A 21,111-nucleotide genomic window follows, 5' to 3' on the forward strand; every position below is an offset into this window, starting at 1 on the left:
CAGGTCCTTCTCTCTGACCGCCCGACACAGGTCCTTCTCTCTGACCTAGCACTTTGCACTTGGTCTTCCCTCTGTAGGAAAGTGTCCTACGCTCTTCCCTGACTCAGTTTCAACAATGTGGTCTCTACAAAATGTCTCTACGAAATGTCACCTTTGCAGAGGCAGACTTGTTCCCTACCCCTGCCCCTCCTTGTCACCTTACCCCATGTATCTACTTTGTAGTGTCTACTAAAATTGACATCAGTTTCATATTGGTCACTGTTCACCACCTCTGTTCTGATCCCTACACAGTACCTGGCTCTTAGCACAATTCTTAACAAACAGTATTTGCTGAATACTATTCAATATTGCTGAATGAATTTCCCTAAATGTAAATCTCACTAAGCCATTCATTTTCTACCAGTCTGCAAGGCTGAAGTGCAGAGATTGATGCACATTGGTAGTTGGTCTGTGATAGCAGGTGCATGGGGAGCAAGATAATGGGAACAGAGGAGAAACTAGCAACATGTCCATGTTTGCAGAAAGCGGGTGTCGCTGGCTAATTTTAAGGTGCAGCATAACTGGAGTTAAGGGACACCTAGATAGCTGGTAAAATATGATTTCCAGGTATGTCCCCGAGGGTGTTTCTGGAAGACATGGGCATTTGAATCAGTGGTCTGAGTAAGGAAGGTCCTCCCTCTCCAGGGTGAGCGGGCACCACTTGTTAGATGAGACTCAGAGAGAACAAAAGGGCAGAGAGAAGGCGAATTCACAACCATCTCTTCATCTTCCCTGATGTGGACTTTAGATCCCCAGGGTTCTAGCCTTCTGGAACCGGGATGTGCACTGCTGGTCCCTGCTGTGCTCAGGCCTGCAGACCTGCCCTGAGCTGAGCTGCTGTCACCTGTCTCTGGGCCTCCAGCTTGCAGACATTCTGTCCTGGGACCTCTCAGCCTCCACGAGCCCATAAACCAGTTTCCCTCATGCACCTTCTCTCATATATAAATATATGTCGACACCCTGTTGGTTCTGTTTTTCTGGAGACCTTGACCAATTCACGGAAGGTTTTACCACCTCCTCAGAAAAACATTAGCATATAGAATAATTTGATTTCCTTTTAAGCATGCATGCACTGTGTATTCATTTTAATATAAATTAACATCATATGCTAGAAATTAAATGATTGAACCAAGTGAGAAAGTCATTGTCTCTATGGACATTTTTTATTCATGTTGTTATTTACCTTTAATTGACAAAGAAAAGGGAAAAGATAGTTTTTCCCTCTCTCTCTTTTTCTGTCTTTCTCTCAACAAAAATCAAGATCAATTGGCTCTAATAACCGTGAAACTAATACAGCACATCTGTCTCTTAGTTACTGCGGGTTATTAAAATGCACTTTCCTGCTTCCATTTTCTCACAGCGAACGTCCTTCTTTATGTGGAAACGAAAGGGGAATTTCTCAAAGTAAGAAGTATTAGTCCCCAGGATTTGGGAAAGTGTCACCCCTATAGGAGACTTGTCAAAGGCTTTATATTCTTTTGTCTTTCTTATTGCTACAATCAACCAACGTATTTGGTTCGTGAGATACCCTCTGACCTTGTAGAATTAATACTACATTTTAAACTGGTGGAAAGTGCTAAGCGTTAGCAGGAGCGCGGCTGGTCTATAAAACTTTTACGTATTTTAAGTCGCTCCGAGTGACTATATTGGATGTTTGATGTACCCATTCAATTTTGGTTTTTGCTTTCCTCTGAAATAATTCATTTGACTTCTGAATAGAATCATGAAAATACTTAATAAAAATGGTAATGCATCCAAAAGCACGTGGCTATAACTGAAGGATTGATGTAGAGAGAATTTTATCAAGTGAAGGTAGGGGGTGGTGGATGGTGGCAGAAGAAGGGTTGGGGACTGATTAAGGGATTGTAGGTGTCCCGACATTTTCCTTGTGAAAGGTGTTGAACTGTGGTCAGTATCTCTTTCTGCAGATTTTATCTGGTGGATTTTTCATAAGCAGTCACAAATCAATCAGAGCACAGCAGAGAGCTGCTATTAAAAAAATTAACCTGGAGGAAGGTTTTGAAGGCATGGACTATCACATCCTGGTTCTAGAAAGGCTTGAAATGTTCAAGGAACATAAATATAAATTTTCACTGATGAGGAACAGTCACCAGCCTAGGAACCTAAAGATATTCTGTTCTATCTCAAAAGGAGAAATAAAATTCCTGCTGGGAGAACTTGAGGCCAGGAGTCTGGGTCAGCACTCTCTCCAAGCAATTTGGTCCATTCTCAGCCTTTCCTGGACTTTCTCCACAGCCCTCCTTTATATCTTCTTTTTTTTTAGGGTGAGTTCACAAACGTAATCGTCTGACATTATAGGATGACAGCACTGATGGCTATTCCAGAAAAAGAGTCCCAAATCTGCTCTGAAGCATGAAGGTCCCAAACCTGCTCTGAAGCCCAGGCTTGGTGGACAGCTTCCCAGGCGAGGACTTCCAAGATGACGCAGTGATACTCAGCTCTGGGTGTGGAGGCGGAGTTCTCAGACTTAATTGTCCAGCCTCATATTTTCTTATCTTGACAATATATGACCTGACTTCCCTAGAACTGTTATCAAAACAATGTTGTATTTTTTTTTTTATTCAGCCAAGTAATATTTTTCTCATCACACAATATTTAGAAAACTTTGTCTAGGCCTACACTGAAATAATACTACGACTTTCAGTGGAGGAAAAATCAATTGGCATATTAGGCCTTGAGCAAAATCTTCTCTTCTTGCCGTTCAGTGTTTTAACAGAATGATAATTCTATCAGATAAAGAGAAAAGGAAAGGAAAACATACACACACGCACAAATGCGCCTTCTTAATGTTTAAAAAAATATAAGAAGGTCTATTATTCCAGTTGGTGGTGGTAAAGACCACACTGGCACTGAAGAAGTTAAGTACTATCAGATCTCTCTCTCTCTCTCTGTCTGTCTCTCTCTCTCTCACACACACACACACACACACACACACACGCGTGCGCGCGTGTGCGGGCATACGCACATGCACATCTTAACCAAAGAATCATTTCGATCTCTAAGCTGTTTCTAATTAGGTGTTAATGACCTCCGAGTTGTGTGAGTTTACCATGTTCTGTACCTCATTTGATTCCCCCCCTGGGCTAAAATAATACCAAGAGGCCTGAAATGAAGATAAAATATACCTCGATGGTCCCAGTGGTTACTGGATCAGAGAGATATAAATACAGAGAAGTCCAGAGGGAAAGATTATTATTAACGCTAGTTCCATGACCTATGCTAACCAAGAAATGAAAGTAATTATAAAGCTTTCATGTGCTGGGCGAGGGGACCCTCATACTCAGAAATCATGAATGGGACTCAGACACAGAGGACCACCAGTACTTTAGAAGCTGGGGACTTGAGGGCGAATAGCTCCTCAGTACAGAAGGAATGTAACAGAGGGACAAGAAATCCCTCAGAAGTGTTAGAAAAATATTTTTTTTTCTGAGTTATAAAGGCCATGCTTACCATTAACCTTCGCAACAAGAACTAAGTAAATGAGAAAATAATAGTGTAGAAAATAAATAGGTTAGGTATGGCGCCTGACGGCAAAATGCCACGCTCCCTACAAGGTTTCCAAAGGGGTTTTCTACAGGACTGAAAGTGGCTTCCAAATGATAGAATTGGTCCTTTAGTTGGTGAATGAAATGAATGTTACCTGCACACCTGCCTGGGCTCTGCACCTCCAGCCCCCTGTGCATGAACAAGTGAGGACCAAGTAAACGTTTCGCCTCTAGGCATCCTCCATGCAACACTTTATTTATTTCCATTTTAAATTTGCACTCATTATAACTATAATTGGCAATGCCTCATACTAAGGACTCATTTGGTTGTTTAAAAAAAAAAAAACTCAACAGATTTTAGCCAAGGATTAAGAGGAAAAAGAGTTACCAAACAAAACTTCAAATGTTATGAAACAAGATGAGTCAGTTTTGAAGTGTTGTTCAATCCATAAATCTTGAATAGACTCAAAAATATGCCTTACAACAAAGTGACCTGGGTATCATTTAAAAAGGAGAAAGAAAAAAAAAAGAGGAAGAGGAGGAATAAAAGCCTGACGGTATGCCATTACAGCATATTGACTGAGCCGCTCAAGTCGCCATGATTAAAATGAAGTAATTCACTTTGAACTAACTCTAGCTGACTCCTCTAATGTGCCTGAGGATTGTCTGTGGCAAGCCCAGAGGAAATCTTTTGTGCTTCAGTTAGCAATAAAGCTTGGAAATCATTATTCTTTCAAAGATAAACATAGATTACAGAGAAAACCAGAAATGTCCGGGCTCTTGCCTTGCACATCCAGCCTCCAAGCACAGTAGCTCTGTCACTAAAACGTGGGTGAGGTTTCCTTGGGTGTACTGAGTTAAATCTAGCAGCCAGAGAATTTAAGTTATTATCCTTAACACGGCAAAACATGTGCTTAGCGTATGTCCAGAATATAATCAACAGTGACGAGGGCAGCTCCTGACTCACGAAACCTATACATTTGGCTGAAATCATTCATCTATTAACACAAATTTGAGACTGGTTGGCCTTTGGGTCTTTTCAAGGGTGCTGTTCGCATGACAATATAGTTAATTTTGTTGTCTTTTGTAGAGAACCGATAGAACAGGTGTTTTTCAATCTTTGGGCGGGAGAACAGTGTGGGATTAAGGAGCACCTGTGTTTCCTGGACTTTCTGCTCTGCCCTAGTAAACGCGTTGCTTCTATTTCTGCATATCCGAGTACCTTAGTGTATTTTTTTAAAAAATCCAAAAACTCGTTACGTACGCTGCCTCCCTTTCCTCAGCAGTTATTTATGAGGTAATTTCACAACCAATTTTTACAGGTTAGACATAGTGTCACATCACTCATTTCTACAATTTGAGATGCAGAGCCGGATCCTCTCTCTGGACGTCAGTGGGATAAACGCCTTCCTTTTTAACGCTTTTATGCCACTGTGTCAAAGACAGCGCGCTGTGCTACATGAAACCACGCGAAAAAGCCTGATACAACTATACTAGGTTGACAAAGCCCGGGATTAAAATTCAGTCACGCATGCGAAAAATGTAATAAATGAATGAAAATGTATGTTACGGGTCATTTCTGCCTTAACAGCACCTTTGTGCTATGGAATCCAAATAGCAACAGTCATCTCCTACACGCCTCACCAATGAAATAACATTAGGTTCCAGCAACCTAATGACACACAGCTAGCACGAAATGAGGATTGTGCCCACGGATTCATTTCATGCAAACATATAGTGCGTGTAGATACGACTTATCAGTCAAAGATAGGACTCCATTTACAGCTGCTGCAACACTGATGGGGGGGCGTCTCCATTTTTCAGCTAAATAGAGGTTTTCTTTCTCACTTCACATAAAGTCTTCAACTTGCTCAAGCCTTCTAATAAATTGCAAAGTCTGTAACAGTATATCTTCTATTATGGTGCTTGTTACTTTACTAAGACAGGAAATTAAAGCAATAAAACACTTTCAAAATGATAGGGTATACTCAGACAGTCATTTTTCTTATGTTCCAGTATTATTCTTCAAAAGACCTTTTATGATACTAATATTAAATTCTTTGAAGTCTGGAGAATCTGTTGAAAGTGTTGAATTTCTAAAATACAGAGTTCAAATATTGCATCTACTCATGCATTTATTAAAATCGAATAGGTGGCAGGTAGAAAATTTTAGAACACAAAATACAATACGGTTAAATAATATATGACCAGATACATTTCAAATGCACATTAGGGAGCCCGTTGTGAGGAAATTTGATGGAATGCTCGGGAAAATCTATTTTGCTTTTTCTCACCTGACGTGGCCAAAATGCACAACACATGTGGTCATTCAGATGAAAGGCTGGTGGCTGCAAAACGGAGGCTTGCGACCAGACAAACAGCATAATGGTCACTTATGCAGAATGTTCCCATCAAGGAAATTGAATCGGGCTTATGAGGCTGTGCATTCTTTATTAACCTCCTAGAAAAAGGTCAGACGACTGTTCTCTTAATGGCAAGAACACTCTGCAAAAAAAGCTCAAAGAGAAATGCAAAAATTCTGCAATATTTTCTAGGCAGTATATTAAGCAATTGCATTAAAAAGCTTGTAGAGTGGTGTGGATAAAAGCCCTCTTCATTTGCTATTATGAAAAAAGTGTCCTATTTTCTCCCCATCAATAAGGGTTTCTAGCTAACTTTATGGAAAAAGAAAAAGAAAGAAAAGTGAACAAACAAGAGTAAAACCGCAGGAAGTATAAATTGAGAAGAAATGAGAGCGGTGAAAGAGTCCTCTTGGCCCTCTTTCCTCTTTCTCATGAACTTCATTCACACCCACACTTCCAGCTTGCCGCCTGGCTTCCTCCCTCCCTCCTTCCTTCCGTCCAGTCCTTCCTCCCTTCTTTCCTCATGCAAAGGGCTTCACAGAAAGCAGGGATGAAGGATGAGCGCTCCTCACCATAAGACCCAACAGACCCACTTCCCATTGGTCACATTGCAGAGCTGCTTGCCACAGGCCAAGTATTTTCCTTGCTGGAAAACCCGGGAATGGTTGGTCTCTTTTTTTGATGTGTCATTTTAAACAACTGCTATTTAGCAGGTGTGAATGTTCCAATTAAATAGCAAATGCTTTCTGGGGCAAGACTAAGCCTTTACAACTTTGGGATCCATCCCAATCAACTTCCTTCCCTGGCTCAGCTGATTAAGGTCAGGACTTTCAAATGAGAGCTCGAGCCCTTGAACCTCTCCTCAAAGCACACACACACTTGCTAACATTAAAGGGGCCTCTGCACACCAAAGCGAAGTCACACTGAGTCTACATGCTGCTAATTTACTCCGGTTCTTTACCAATTCCTGGTCCTGTCTCAGAAATATCTTTTTGATATTTTTCTGAAACATTGTCCTGAATTTCCAATGATAAAATTAGCCAGTCCAATCTGAGGCATTAGTTCTCAATAACTTATGTTTCCCTTCTCATCTGACACAGTGCCTCTCTGCTGGAATTCCAAAGCAATCAACTACCTGGGGATACTTCTCCCCGGAGACCTTGCCTAGCACACCACATCAATTAACGCAAAAGCAATTTTGGACCCCCTCCAATACGCCACACTACCATCTGGTCTCCCTGCAACCTCTTGGAGAGGGGCAGATTTCAATTTGTCAAACAATGCAAATTCCCCAAATTATTTTCGAATTATGTATGTTTACGTTAATGCAGTGCTCATTCATCTCTTAAAAGGTACTTTGCAAATTCCTTTAAATTGATTCTCCAGCTTGCTCCCTCTCTGGCAAGTTGAAATTGGGGTTATAAAGGCTAAAATTCAACTCTAAAATTTAACAAGTAAGAATTTAAAAACTTTAAATAACTTACTAATCAAGGACAATATCAAATTATTAGATGTGTTTGTGCCTCACAAACCTACACGTTAGTTGCCCAGTGATTATTTTGGGTACATCACTTTTAGGCAGCAAAACGTTTGATCATTTGAGAGCTACCAAGAAAAGTCTTGCATCAGAGAAAAATGTCCCAAATATCACCATTCGTCACTCTTTTCCTTTAAGGCTTTGAAAATTCCTGATAGAATATAAGCAATTAATTCAAAAGTATTAATAAATTAAGTCATTTTTTTAACTCATTATAATGAATTGGTTTGGCAGATTAATTTGGCTTGAAAAATTTTGATGTGAGGGTGGATGGTGGGAACATCTAGAGCTCAACAGTAGCCACTGGCTACGAGGGGCTATTTAATTTCAGATCTAAAAAAATTAAAATGAAACAAAATTCTAGAAATTCAGTTCCTCAGTCACTAGCTACATTTTAGGTCCTTGATAGCCACGTACAGCTAGTGACTATTGAACTGGACAACACAGACTTGAACTATCTCCATCATGGCAGAAAGGTCTTCTGGACAGCACCTCTGTGCAAGAATAGCAGGCTCCAAGCGAAGGGAGGCCGACAGGATATGTGCAGACATGTTCGTGGTATTAAAGATGGAAAATGGTCCCTCAAACCGGCAGGATAAGTGCAAAAGACCAAACTCCAACTCTTGATACTTTTGCTGAGAGCAGGCCCTTTCCACTAGCAGGAAGCATGCCTCGTTCACTGGGCTGGGCTCATTGTAACTGAATAGACTTGCTTCATTTTATCCATTGTGTTTGGCTAACTAGCCTCCACCCTGCCTCTGCTGGTAACAATCTCCTCCTACCATTCTGAGAGTGGAGCGAATTCCACCTCTGGCTCCTGCAAATGACCTTGGGCTGGTGAACTGGTCTTCAACTCTCTAACTGCAGTATTAGACTAAAATCATTCTATCCATAAAGGCTGGGTGATTGGGTCTCACTAGAGGTTATTCTGGCCTTCAGATTGAAAGTTTAGGGACAAAAATTTCCTCCTGTTGCTGGGGTTGCTAAGAGGAAAAACACACAAGACTAGCAAACATCTTATAAAAAACAAACAACAAAACAAAAAGAGGACTTCCTGGAATTGGTGGCTACAGAGACAGCAAGGGCAGAGGAAGGAGAGACCAGGCCAGGTGACTGCATGTGGGGCACTGGGTCCAGATATTTACCTGAGGGATATAGTTCTCTCCGTTTCTATACAGACCAACCTCTTCTCTCTCAACAATGAATATTTGCACACATACACACAGAGACATGCACGCAGTATATAACTGAGAGGGAAGCAGTGCACAGAGTAAAGAGACTCCTGGCGAAGTAAAGAACGACTGCGAAGGTCCTGGGGCAGGAAAGAGCCTGAGAAATCAAAGGAACAGAAGGTGGTGGGAGTGGCTGAAGAACTGTGATCTGGCTTCATGGTGTGGCACAGCAGGACGCACAGGGACCATGGGGACAATGGGATCACACTGACAGCTCCTTTGACCTGTTTCAAAAGACTGGAGACAGATGTGACTGGAAATGGTGTCCACTTAGGAAGAGCGGGTGGAAGACTTTGTGGATCGGACCATGGTGATGGTAGAAAAACAGGGAGGCTATAAATTGAGGGCAGAATCAAAGGGTCTTGGAATAAGAATTTTGGGCTCAAGCAGCCGGGGGTGGGGGGGTGGGGTTGCTCATTTACTAAGATGAGGGACTAAGGAAGAAAGGGACAATGGAACTCCGCACAGTCCCCCCGAGTCATCTCATGGAAAGGATGATGTGGACTGTCCAAATTAAATCCAAACTTACAAATGAATCCTACACTCTTAGAGTTGGAAATTGCCCCGAGGAAACATCCAGTCAAAATTTAACTTATGTTTGAATCCCATAAGCCCAATACTATCAAAAGATTTTAACTGCTAACTTGTTTTTGGACAATTAGGGTACCACTTATTAGATTATAATAATGTTCCAAAAATACCATTTCTGAGATGAGAGTTGGATTCTATTCTAGTACTTTTATAGCACTCTTGCTTTATAGTCTTTCTCTCACACTTAAGAAATAAGTTGATGGTATTATAAATGCCTCATGTTGTGCTGTTTTGTTTGTGTGCTTATTACTTTGTGTATTCTTCACTTACCATACAATCTAACAGGATCATATACCATTGTGCACTGATCTTGTATTTTTAATCACAAGTGATTCCAAGCCACGTGGTAAATCTAAGACTACATGATTAGATGACCCTGTAGTAATATAACAGCCCTTGCTCGATAAACACTGTACAATAATGCCCATTAAATCAACCTCCACAACAGTAATACCAGGTAGTCTTATTGCCCCATTTTACAGATGAAGAAACCAAGGTGCAGAGAGTTTAAATAACTTCCCAGTATCACAGAGAGCAGAGATTTGGCCTAAGAAGTTTTAGTCCACACCAGATTTTGGTGAAAATTTATGGCAATGAAGGGTCATATATAAAACATTCTTACACTTTCTGCTTAAAGAAATATATTACAGCAGAGTATTAGCTGAGGGGGCAGAGGCACTGTTCATACACTGGGCACTGAGGAGCAGGGGAGGATTTTGGAATTATCACTGTACATTCTCCAGTGGTTCCAAGCACCGTGCAGCCATGCCATTTAGAGCTCAAAGCAGGAAAACATCTTCCTGAAGTGAGGGGCTGGGAGCACCCCACTGCCCTCCGGGGGACCAGCAAGGTGATGTGTGTGAACCTTGAAGGATTTCGGAACGCCTCCTCAGTTAATTCTCTGCGCAAGTAAGATTTCTGATGAAGTGGTTTTATGTTTTGTTTTATTTTTGAGTGCTCATTCGTTAGCAGAGGAATTACTTTATTCGACTGAAGAGCATTCAAATATCTAAGCAGGCCTTCCCATCTTTTAATGAAGACTTCTATTTTATCACCAGCCTGATAGGTCTGGGCAACTCAAAGCTTCATCCACAACAGGAGCGTTTCAGGCAAGTTGAAGTCGTCTTCACTTCCAGCCTTCTTTCATGCCGTTTATTAGTGGTGGCAGGTTCCCTTCTGAAGCTCCTACTGAGAGCTCTGTTTTCTCTATGATTTTATTTCCAACGGGTTTTAAGAGTTTTGAAGGCAGGGATTATGTCTTTATGCTTCTTTATACTTATCAAAGCAGCTTCACAGCCCCTAGCTTTCAGTAGGTGCTCGTTGGATGCGGAGAAGCATTTTAATATTTCATTATTTCTATGATATTTCATATCATTTTTACAGAGACTTTAGAGGAAACATTTAGGGACTAATTTTCCATGCTCGCTGCAGCTGTATTTGCCTTTCTCCTCAGACTCAACTTTTGTTGGGGACTCTGAGGCCCTGGAATGGGCCGATGGTATTGTTGTCTTTCTTTCTCTACTGGGAACACTAATTTCTTTGTGCAAACCAGTCCTCAAAGAAGTGGCTGATAGTAACTGTGTCAAACATTGAAATGATGCTTTAAAGTTTCTAACGCTCTTTCCTATCCATCATCCCACTGACATATACCCTCCAACGATATAATTACTCTTTTATTATGATCTTCAACTGGAGTTTTCTGCTCTCAAGTTTCACACCACACTATGTGCAAGATCAGCTGATTGTCTCAACTGAAAATCAAGAAGTCCTACAGCTTCTTATAGAGTCAGTAAATGAATATTGCTATAATTTCAACAACTATGGTATTTTGTCATTAAGAGCCTCTTCATTTCCTGGGAGTTTCATGTTGAGTCATCCCGATAGCCTGGTTAGATCCCTAATAAACATTTGGAGAGTGGCAGGAAATAGCCATTTCAGCAGGTGGCACCGCACATATTTGCAGTGTCTGAACCTCCTTTAGGCAACACAGTTGAAGTCTGCATGATGAATGAGCAACCACTGATTGGTCCTATTGTGCATTTGTGATTCTTCTTCTTCTTTTTAATTTCTAACTTCAGTATGCAGAAGATGCTGTTGGTGATCAAAAGCAGATATGTGGCAACTGAACTAAAATGAACAATGACATGTGGTCAGAAGACGTTTTTCTTCAGGAGTTGTGGAGCTGATAGCAAGCCCTCATTGTGGTGCCAGTGTCACACAGAGGCCAGAGATGGCGAAATTTATTCCTTAGGACTGAAACCTTGAATTTTAGACATAGACGAGGAATAACTAGGATCATTCTGCCACCTCGTCTTCCCTGTCCTGCCTTTTAACTTTTGAGGGAAACAGTTCTCGAGAGTGGATGATTTGGCTAGCACCACCCAAGATGATTTTTGACAGATATTAAGGATATTTCAATGTCTGATGATGTAGAATTTCCATTTCAACTTAAAACTTAAAATATAACTTGTCACTAATGACTCAAAAAAATCTTGACAAAAAGCTCCTAAAAATGATGATTTGCATTACCTAATACTAAGTATAATGAAAGAAAAACTCTTTAAAAGCAATCAGCTCAGAAGGAGCCAGGGAAATGCAAATCAAGACAACAATAATATGCCATTTAACCTCCATTGGATTGCAGAAATACTCAGTGAGAACAATACTGGGTGAGTAACAGGATACGGATCAATGAAATCTCTTTTATGATGCTGTGGGAGTAGAAATTGGTACATGCACGCTGGAAAACACTTTACCTTGTAAAGTTGAGTATTTATATATCTTCCTACTCAGCAATTCCACTTCCAATATATTATTTAGTTGCTTTTCACTTTATAAAAAGGCTATTGTAATGGGTTGAATTGTAACCCCGCTAAAGGATGTATTCACCAGGAACCTAAAAATATGAGGTAATTTGGGGAAAAATGTCTTTGCAGATGTAAATTAAGTATATTGAGATGAGATCATTTTGGAGTAGGGTCCACCTGAAATCCAAGGACAAGTGTCTTCATAAGAGAACAGAAGGTCCTTAGAGAAGGAAGATGGAGGGAGAAATCAGAAAAGGCAAGACATGCCAAGCGCCCAGTGTCCCTTTCTGAAACTCCTCTGCCAAAGCCCTAACTCCCAGTACCTCAGAATGTGACTGTCTTTGCAAATAAGGTTTTAGAAGAGGTAATTAAGTTACAATGAGGCCAATAAGGGGGAGCCCTGATCCAGCCTGACCGATACCCCTACAGGGAGAGGAGATTAGGACATAAAGATACTGGGGAAGTGCACACTCAGAGAGACGACCCTGCAGGACACAGGAAGACGACAGCCCGCAGCAAGCCAAGGACAGGAGCTTCAAAGAGCCCAACCCAGTCAGTTACTTGATCTTTTTTTTTTTTTTTTTTTGAGACAGAGTCTCACTCAGTCATCCTGGGTAGTGTGCCCTGATGTCACAGCTCACAGCAATGTCAAACTCTTGGGTTCAAGCCACTTTCTGCTTCAGCCTCCTGAGTAGCTGGGATACAGGTACCTGCCATCATGCCTGGCTAGTTTTTCTATTTTTAGTAGAGATGATGTCTTGCTCTTGCTCTGGCTGGTCTCGAACTCCTGAGCTCAGGCGATCCACTCAGCTGGGCCTCCCAGAGAGGTGAGATTACAGGAGTGAGCCACCATGCCCAGTCCAGTTTCTTGATCTTGGACTTCTTATCTCCAGAATTGTGAGAAAGAGAAAATAAATTTCTATTGTTCAGGCCACTCAGCCTTTGATGTTTTGTTACTGATACAGCAAAGACATTTGGTCACTACCAGAAGCTGAGAGAGAGGTGTGGAATCGAGTGTGGCCCTGCCAACACCTGGATTTCAGACCTCTGGTCTTCAGAATTGTGAGGGGATAAATTCCGTTTTGTTTAGATTCACCCACCTTGTGGCAATTTGTCACAGTGTCCATAGAGAATGAATGCAGGTGTCCCACCCAGGCGAAGTTCTTGGGCATGTGCACCAGTAAGTGGCATTGCTGTTAGACCAAGACCACTGAGACCCCTCCCTGCAAAGCACAAACTTGGAAACACAAAACCTGTTTTTTAAATAATGTCAGACATTTTCTTGAAAATTTGATAACTGTGCTATTGAGAATTATAGGAAAGGAACCCAGCAGTCCAGTGGTGCCCCTAGCCCAGGATGATGGATGCATGTTTGAGAAGAGAGTGTTTGAGGTGGCAAGATCGCAGCTGCAGCCCTGGGAGACCAGCGAAGGAACGGCTGCCACACGTCCCCTACAGGCAGATCAGGCTCCCTAGAAAACGGCACACAGCCTCCCTCCATGCTACAGATTTGAGAGGTGCTTAAGCAAGCTAGGGAAAAGGTGTGCCTACCTCGCCGACCAGGGAAGCTTGACTTACTCCCAGCTTGGGTTCAGGGAGGTCCAGTCCCTCCCGGGAGTGTTGGGACAGGGGCTACCTTCCGCTTATTCTGCCCCCTTAAATCATGGAGGGCTGGTGGCCTGGGGGGGTGATACCAGCTCCCTTAGCCTATGAGTTAGGGGCCCACTGCTGGGGGTGGTGTGGGTTCCGTGGTTGCTCAGGCAGTGGGTGTAGTTGGATTTATAACATTTAGTGTTTTGAGATAACACTCGTGAGCTTCCACTTGGATTCTGGCTCCAAAGCCCTTGTCTTTCCGAGGCAGGTCTGTGTAAATCAGAGTGTTGGAATCAGCATGATGTACAAGAGGACACAACCTAAATAGCTGCAGTAGAAGGATGGAAGAATCCACAGCAGACCAAATGATGGGATCTCAGCAACAGGGAACAATGCGGCTTGGTCCTAAGAACACGGTATTCGGTGCCAACAGTAAATCAAAGACAACTACATACGGCATAACTGCGTAATAAAGTTTAAACAACCCAAACCCAAAGTACCTATGTAGGATTCCTAATGAGACAGATCTGGGATAGAAGAAAGGCGACGATGCATCCAAGACTCAGGAGAGCGGAGCCTCCGGTCAGGGGGACAGATGGGGCAGCAGCTCATGGGCGATGTCAGTTAATGCAAAGGGTCCATGCCTGGAGTTGTGAGATATATTCATGACAGTTATTATATTTTTGTAATAAACAAGTAAAAAAGTGAATTAATCATAAAAGCAGGCCCTAGATAAATAAATGATGAGGATGTACAATGAAGCAATGAAGCATTATCAAATTTTGTGCACAAAATGATCATAGAATTAAAATTAAATAAAATAAGAGATCACCTTTTCTCATGCCGTATTCTTCTCTCCTAAATCTGATCTTGTTTTTACAACTGGAAGTATTAGCACACCTTTCAAAGAACCTTGTAGAGGGAGCGACACTAATTGCTCAGTGCTGGACCAAAGTGTGTACGCAGCAGCCGATATTCTTGGTTAAAAAAACAAATATCCAGCTCTGTAGGTAACAGGGCTGCTTCAATGGTAGGGGAACGTGTGCAGGTTATTTACCATTGATAAGGTGTGTTCGGCACCTCTCTTGTTATGGAATCATTTGCCTGTGACAAAGCACTGGATCCAATTTGTTGTGGCCTTTAAGGAAATTTCTCTGTTTGCCCTCTTTAACCGTTGACGTTATCGTTCCCCGCTGCTGCTTTTGTTCCGTTTTTTAATGTGGCATTTATAATTACAGTGTGACTCACTGGAACCGTCGCTCTTTGTGCTGTATCTCTGGTGTTTGCACATAATGAAGGGAATAATGGCACATTTATTCAACTGGGGTACCTTGAGATAATGAGGTCCTTGAATAAGGTATCTCCGCTCAACGCGATTCTTTTATTCTCTCTTAACTGGTAGAAATATTCTACCTGTGTGCTTGTTAGTTTGGGGGGATAACAAGAAACTTTTGCCCCTGCCTGAATACTTACACAGCCTTTCACCTTATTTGTCAGGTTCAACCATAGTTGTTGAGAAATACCGAGCTGATTGAAAGGCTTCAGGCAGTGAAATGGTTCACTGGTCAACATTAAGTGCTTTTTTTTTAAAAAAGGGCAATGCGTGTGAAAGAAGACAGAAAAATTTGTTTTCATCTGAATTTGCACCACAGGTATAATGAGATTACTAGACATACATCTGAAAAACCTGCATGGTTAAAAGCAGAGTCCTATAATCTCTTATTTTCATGATACTTGAAAAATGGCAAATTATTCCTTGATTTAATAAGCAAATGATTACTCTCTTCAGACTCATATTTTCATTCTGGTCAGAATTGCATAGCTGCATCATTAAAAAATGTAATCTCTTCCACTATATGGTCCTCTTATTTTTTCTTCTTTACACTTATTTGATGATAAAATCAAGATATGTTAAATACTGGCCTTTGATGAGGAAATAATTGTAACCTAGGCAACATCTAAAAATCCTTTGCCTAAGTTTTTGATGTTCAGATTTGTCAAAATAGCTTTTCATTGTGTCCCATGAAATTATAAAAATTAATTATTTTACAAACATTCTTAATAAAATACATTTCTAAATAGGAGCAATGTTAGCATGTCTTCTATTTAACGAAGTCTCTCTGCTCGCAGGTTTATGGAGAATTTTAGTGGCCCCCTGTAGCTGGGGAACAACCCAGAGAGTGATATCCAAGTTCCTCCTCTGGCCTGAGTGCTGAAGTTTAACAATATCATTGCTAACTATCAGTGGAGTGGCCCAAACCTAACGTCCCAGAATAGCTTTCTACCTGGCATTGGACAGGCTGGAGGATTTTTCCCATAACCTTCTCTGCCGACTCTAGAGCTGAATTATTGATTAATGGAAACATTCAAAACTGAGAAACGTTTTGGGCTTCCCTAATGTTAATCAAAATTGCAGCTTGAGCTCTTCCCAGTGTGTTTCAAAACAACAGGAACGCTGATTTATCGAGAGAACCAATGGCAAGCTATTTTCTACCACTCCTTCTCTGGGGAGACTCAGTGGTGTATCAATTAGGCAATATGTGACATACTGAAATATTTTATCGACAACTGTTAAGGAATATTTAAACGGGATTAAAATACAGCCCTAGATATGCTAATACTTAAAAAAATGAAAACAAGAAATATTTCCTCAACAGGCAGAAATTTTAAAAAAAGTAATATATAGATGTTAGCAGATGAAAGATAAAGGGGAGCCTACTATGAAAAGAAGCCCTGATGTCTTCCTCGAGTCCTCACGGTGGACGTGCTGAGTCGTCAGGGTTTGGGAGATTATACCTAGCACCGTGTTTATGCCCTGGTGCAAACACAGCTAAAGAAAGGCTTACAGTGAATAAATTTGATTTATAGTTAAGTGACTGCTATCATCAAATTGTACAACTAGATCTAATTTTCCCCCAGGGAAATGCATACCTATTGTTTGCTTAAGAGCTTACTATTCTTTAGTAGTAGATCAAAACACATTTGGAACTCTTTTGCTGGAATGGTCATCAGAACCATTGTCATCTGAGGCCTGACAATTTAGTTGATGAACTCATCCTAGAAAAAGAGCTTTGCAGGGTGGACTAGGTGCTGGTGTTGGTGCGGAGCTTCCCCAGGGGAGGACCTCGAAGGTGACCATAGTGATATTCAGCAACGCGGTACGTAGCACTTTTTCTAGGATGAGTTCGTGAACTTGATTGTCTGACTTGTAAGAGAAGGAAAAGCTAAGTGATGTGACCAAGGGACTTGTGCAGAGTCATCCTGGCCAGAGTGGCTCTCTGAGAAGTGTTGTTTGAACTGGGACCTTAACGACACTTGGATTCAGTCACACCAAGATTTGGGAGAGTGAAGTTCCAGATAGAAGAAGGAACGAACGAGGACAGGTCCTGCAGCACAGCACGTGCCTAGTGTGTCCCGCAGAAAGAGGAGGCAGCTGTGGGTGTGGTCAGAGAAGAGGCCAGCACAGCACACAAGTCGGACAGGACAGCAGACTCAGCTCGTGGAGGACCTTTCAAGGCAGCACTTTTCAAACTTTCATACACCTGTGAGTCGCTTGGCGGTCTCATTAAAACACAATTTTTGGTTCATTATACCTGAGATTCTTCTGCGTTACTAACAAGCTTCCAGGTGAAACCCATATCACTGGTCCTCTGGCCTCACTTCAAATATCACAGCTTTCAATAATGGGGAAGAGTTGAATGAAATTCTACTTTCAGTAGAAAATCACGCAGGGGAAAGTGGTGGATGGAATGAGTCTGCAGATGGGCAGAGAATGCCCGTGAGACAGCTGGGGACTGCTTAGTAGTTCAGAAGAGACAAGAACATAAAGGCTTGGGCTTCAAGGGGACATGCAGTATGTACATTTTGAACACAGAGATCCAGGCCTTTGTATGAAATTCTACTATAACGGAAGAGAGGAATCAAGTCTTGGCATGTAGTGTTTTTGGCCTAAGCAAGTGGGAGAGTGGTAGGACCAGTTTCTGTGATGGAGAAAAACTCTGGGAGAGGCGTATTCTTAAGTCAGGGATGTGTGTGTTGGGGTGGGGGGAGTCACAAATTCTGTCTGGCCCTGTAACGATTTAGATGCCTAGTGGTTATCTAAATGGAAATATCTAAAGTGTAGTTGTATAGGTGAACCCAGTTTAGGAGATAAGGAAAGGATTTGGGAATCTTTGACACACTGATGGCATTTACAGCCATGGAATTGAATGTGGCTGCTTAGATAGTGAAGGAAAGTGGCCAAGATGAGAGGTCAGGGATTCCCCGACACTGAGAGATCTGGGAGACAGAGACCATCTGCTTCCGGAGCTGGGAAGGAGTGTCCAGAGAGGTAGAAAGAACTCGGGGTGATTTGTGTGGAACATCTAGAAAAGAACAAACACTAGAAACTCTGTAAGTTGACCACCCAGGGACTGTCACAAACCAGTCAGCATACAGCGGCGGTCACCATACAGAACTAGGCCTTCTGTACTGATACGTATATGTGGTGTGTGTCTGGTCTATGAAAATTAGGTCAACTTACGGTGGTGGTCAGTTATGGGGGGGCCACTGTGTTTCAGGAAGAAATGCTGATGACGGTTAAGCTTGAGAACTGACCATTGATTAGGTGACATCAATTTATTTTTAAATAAATCAAGCGTAACTTGAAAAAAAGTGTTAGCTTTTTAACTGAAAAATGAATTGCAGGGTTTTTTTTTGGAAAAATAAAAACTAATTCAAAAATGTCAGCTGAGTAACTATGAATCACTTAAATTAGTGGATCATGTAGAAAATTCACACTCTACCTTATTCATCATGCTTAGTCATAGTTTGTAAAAAGCATAATATGTTTTCCTATTTTTAAATTGGTACATGGTTTCCCAGTCTAGAAGGAATTAATCAAATGATTCTTCTTATACCTGGAAGCGGCAACTGTATTAGGTTGATTTTTCACTTCTGTATTCCCTGATACATACAGGCATTGGAGCAGCCACCACTATCTATTATTTTTTTAAAAATACTTCTGCAGGGTTTATCCATAATCTTTATATTTATTTTAGTGACCTTTGTGTCAGGATTACTAGCAGATGGCTAGGTCACAATTAACTTCTATTCAGCATTTAAGAATTTAATCTAATACCAATATAAAAATTGAAAAAAATAAGTTACTGTTAACAATATTTTCCAAGGCTCCGGTTGACACATCGATCAATACCCACTGTCTGGATCTGTATCCCCAGGCAGGGTCCCTCTCCCAATTTTCCCTCAATCTGCTGGCAGAATTGGATTCAGAAAAGTTTATGGTCTCCCTTCCCATCTTTGTAATTCAAAATCAAACAATATTTAAAAATATAGTAAAACAAAGTTGTCTTTTTTTTTTCCCCTGATCTTCCATGGTTTTGAAAATATGTCAAATCCTTGTTCCTTAAAACATTTTTGTAGCCGGGATGTGAGCTGCAGGCTTTCATGTTACGATCTGGTTATCACCTCAACTGTGGCCTGTCTCCAATCAATTTTTCCTAACAAGACACTCCCGCTTTTACACCAGTGGCCCTTAAACTATTTTGGATCAAGTGTCTCTTTGAAAACCTGATGAAGCCTATAGACCTCTCAAAAAATACACATAAAATGCGTCTGCAAACATTTTCGACAGCTTAATTTTCTTTCACTCCTCGTTCATGTCCACGTCAGGGCTGGATTATGAAAACCTTGGAAGCATCAGGTCACGTTCACGCTTGAGTTTCATAATGATCACTTGCTAATTGGAAAATGAAAATGGCTGCAAACTGTGCAACTAAAACAAAATAAACTAATTCCGCTCAAAACAACTTTTAAGGAAGAGGCTTATTGTGGGGTTTGTATAAGAAGTGATTGTGGCATAACCGGAAATATGTAAATAATTTTTGAAAGCCAACTGATTGAGGATTTTGGCTTTGATTGAAAAACTGAAGAAAATCTGTACCCTCAAAGGAAGGCGGAAGGAAACAGAAACTCAACTCCCATGGCTTCGCTTGGCAGATGAGGGGCAGGTCTGCCAAGAGCACAAGAATCCCTTTCCCATAATTTCCTTTGTATTCTGGTCAAAGAAGGCGTCGTGGTAAGGGTTGAATCATTGACACCATCTGTGTTAACAGCAAAAGGATTACAAGTCTGCGTTTCGATTTGAAAGCTTTCTGAGCAGAAAGAACCTTCCGAAAAAACTCTACAAATTTCTACCTGCTGAGAAATTGAAAGGCTAGGTTACTCCTGACGCCACCTCCAGAAATGCTTCCTCCATGTTGAAAAGTTTGCTCCCCCACTTCCAATCTCTCCTTCCAGAGAGATAGCTGGGAGAAAAGAAAGTGCGTGTTCAGCAGCCTCCAAAATAGTAAAGTCAGAAGTTTCACCTGAAAATACCAGGCAAATACCCAAGTCAGGAATAAACTCCTCAGTCACCTGGTTATTACCTCGGGATCCTTTCCTTCTCTCTGAGAACTAGAAGAACCTCTGCCTGTTGTTCAGCCACGGGTTGAACAGAGACTACCCCTCTGTAATGCTCCCTGCAGCATTTCAACATTACGCTTCTGTGATCTGGCAAGTTAAATTCAGGGTGAATTCCAGTCTCCTCAAAGTTGGTTATCTTAAGAAAAAAAAAAAAAAAAAAAAGAGCTATATGGTTTGTTGTATTTGAGGTATTTGAGGAAGGGCAGTCACAAGGGACTTCCTAAGTCTGCCAGCTGTGCGTGTGTGTATGTGTGTGTGCCTGTGCGTGTTTATACAGCTTCCCTGAGGTACAAGTGACATAGAAGAAAAGGCCCACTTTAAAAATACGTAATCTGCTAAGTGCTGACACAGGCATACACCCATGCAGCCATCATCACAACCAAAGAGTGACTGCATCCACCAACCCCAAAGCTTCCTGATGATCCTTGTAATTCTGTCCTCCAATCCTTCTCAGACTCCTCCTTCCTAGACCACCCCCTGCTTTCGGTCACTAGATGAGTTTGCATTTCCCAGGTCTCAGTATTAATGAAATCATACAGTATGGAGTCTTTTTTTCCAGCTTTTTTCACTCAGCATAGTTATTTTGAGATTCCTTCAAGTCAGTGTATAGATCTTTTTTTTTTTGTATTACTGAGTAGTATTGGACAGCTTGTACCTATACTATAATTTTTTATTCATTTGTTTATTTATGCACATTTGCATTGTTTTCAATTTTTGGCAATTGCAAATAAAAGTGCTATGAACTTTTATGTCTAAGTCTTTGTATGGACACCTGCTTTCATTGTTTCTGGAGTCAATTCCCAAGAGTAGAAAGAATAGTTGGGTCATAGAGTAGGCATATTTTTCAGTTTTTAATAAACTTCCAAACTATTTTCCAAAGTGCACATACCATTTTGCATTCCCATTAGCCACATATGAGAGTTTCAGTTAATCCACATTCTTGCCAACACTTGGTATGGTGAGTCTTTTTAATTTTAAGCA

Source organism: Otolemur garnettii, unplaced genomic scaffold (genome assembly GCF_000181295.1).
Source record: "Otolemur garnettii isolate 467f Iridium unplaced genomic scaffold, OtoGar3 scaffold00061, whole genome shotgun sequence".
NCBI classification, from domain to species: domain Eukaryota; kingdom Metazoa; phylum Chordata; class Mammalia; order Primates; family Galagidae; genus Otolemur; species Otolemur garnettii.